Below are 2,649 nucleotides of genomic sequence, written 5' to 3'. Positions count from 1 at the left end.
GGTAGAAGGCGAGCGCGGCGTGGGCGGTCACCGGGTGCGCGCCGTCGGTGTAGGAGTGCGGATCCACCGGCGCCATGGCGAGCTCGGAGGGGGGTGGGGAACGGGGACTGGGGAGGGTTTGGGTGGCCTTTCCGGCTGGGTCGGGTCGGGGTTGGGTCTGGTCTGGTCGAGCCGGGGGGACGGACCAAACCAAAGTCTCGGTGCTTTTGCTGCGAAACCGGGAGGAAGGGTGGTGAGTTGCTTCCGATCACAAGCCAGTCACTCGATCGGTCGCTCCAACCCAAAAGATGGGGTGCAACTTGCACGGTCTCTTTGATTGGAATGATTGATGACATCATGGTGCAACTTGCCGGTGTAGGAAATTCCAAGTTGTAAACCAAACTTTTAGTACTACTCCCTTGGGTCATTTTTACTTCACATATACTAAGATTTGTCTGAAATTATCGATTTTATAAAAGATATATCAACATTTACTCCTCGGGTATTATTAAAAAAAATTCGAGAGTACGCAAATTGCGTACCATAGCTTTATAGAAGGAGAGAAAATAGTACATGACATCTACCACTCGCTGCGAACAACGAGCGTAGCATAACACCACATCCGGCTATCCTCAGGACAGCCACGCACGACAACACAATTACAACACGGAAAAACCTGCCCAAAACCGGAAAACCTCGCCGCGTCTTGATCGTCTCCGAACACCTCCGAAGAACAGCAACTCCAGCTTCCTTTGGATTTATCCGCGACGACCATACATAGCGCCGGAGGAGAGTGGTTAGGGCCACGACGAACACCGGAGGAATGCCAACAGGAAACTCGGTCTCCTCGCATGATGCTCCCAACAGAGAAACGACGTCGCAGGCGCCGCCATCATGCCGCTCCAAAGGACCAAGGCTTTCGCCCGGAGACAACTACCAACACCAAGCACGAGGGAGATGGCGACACACTCGACGTCGCCTCCAGAGAGGGGAACGACACCCGCGGGTGCCATCGACACCGGCCGGCCAAAACTGGACAGGATTTTCACCCGTAATGTTGCGTATCTCCACTCCGACGAGGTACCGGGCAGCACCGTTCCTGAAGCCTCGCACCGCCGTCACCGCAGCAAATCCGCCGAAGCCGCATAGCCGTGGTCCAACACCACCCGCACCGCCGAGAGAGCCCGAACTAGACCTCCACCAACATCGCCGTCGAGAAGCAACCACATCCTCCAAGCGGAGCAAAAGCCAGATCCGCTCCATTGGCCTTCATCGACACCGAGAGACTGCCGCCAGATTGGATCTGGCCCGCCCCTCCAACCTCAGTCTGGCGCCATCTCCACCGGGGCATCGCCGCGATCCCCTCACACGGAGGCGGCCGGAAGCCCGCTGCACGCCAGGACACCTTCCTGACAGGGCCATCTCGGCGCCGCCGCCCCCATGGCTGATCCAACGCCGCCGCCATCGCCGTTGCTGGCGCTCCACCCGCAGCCACCTACCAGTAGCGCTCCTCGCCAGGATCCGGCGAACGCCCTCGCCGTGCCTCGCTGCGTCTCCAAACCTCCACCAAACAGCCGGCACGACCCCGCCAAGCACACCACAACCACCAACACCACCGCGGTGCCCAGCAGCAGTCAGCCTTGGCGACACCACAAGGCGAGGAACCAAAAGGCGAGAGCTTCCCTACCGCCATCACCTGCACCATGCAGAGATGACCGGCCAAGCAGCCCAAACATCACCACCGGAGCCAGATCCGGCAACACCAAGCTAGATCTGACGTCCCAATGCACTACGGCTGTTGCCGCTCTTCTAGCCGCACCTGGACGAGAGCACGAGCAACACGTCCCCCTTCTAGCCGCGCCAGAACCCTTCTAGCGCGCCAGATCGAGAGCACGAGCACACCGCCGCCCTTCAAGCCGCGCCAGATCGGCAGCTTGCAACCGCCGCCTTGAAGCTCCTTTCCCCGAGTCGCTCCCCATCCAAGCCGACCACCGCCCGTTGAAGGAGCCCGAGTCCAACTCCCCGGCGCACACGAACCGCCTGAGCAACGCGCTGTCCAGGGCCGCGCGCCGCACCGGCTGGATCCCTGCCAACCAGGCCGGGCGAGGGAGGAATCCGCCGCCGCAGACAAGGCCGCACGAGGGAGAAGACCCCGCCGCCGCCGACCACCACCGGGGCTTTGCCCGGCGGCGTCACCTGGCGGCGGCGAGGAGGCGGGGAGAGGAGGTGTGGTGGGCGGCGGCGGGCTATGGTTCGTCCGTGTCGCCCCTCCTCGTCCGTATTATTAATTTTCATACTTATAACTTCGGTATTGTATAGATGTTGATGTTTTTCCATATAAATATGATCAAACTTTACAAAGTTTAATTTTAAAAAATCTTATATGCGGAATGAAAAGGTCCGGAGAGAGTATTATATGATAGTACCACTCTTAAAAGAAATGATGATGAATGAGAACATGGCTACAACTTGTTTAAGATAATATTAGGTACCACTTTACTGAGCTTTTTGTGAAATGATGATGATGAATGAGAACATGGCAACCGTAACCGAGCAATAGGCACAAGGTTCTTTGTTTTGAATTTGAAACCAATAATAACTCAAGGCTTTGTGGAAGATGATGAAACCGGTGGACTTTGTAGACTAAAGCAAGGGAACATATATATATAT

This window comes from Triticum dicoccoides, chromosome 5B (genome assembly GCF_002162155.2).
Source record: "Triticum dicoccoides isolate Atlit2015 ecotype Zavitan chromosome 5B, WEW_v2.0, whole genome shotgun sequence".
NCBI classification, from domain to species: domain Eukaryota; kingdom Viridiplantae; phylum Streptophyta; class Magnoliopsida; order Poales; family Poaceae; genus Triticum; species Triticum dicoccoides.
The sequence above is the reverse complement of the archived record's forward strand: the minus strand, read 5'-3'. Positions refer to the sequence as shown.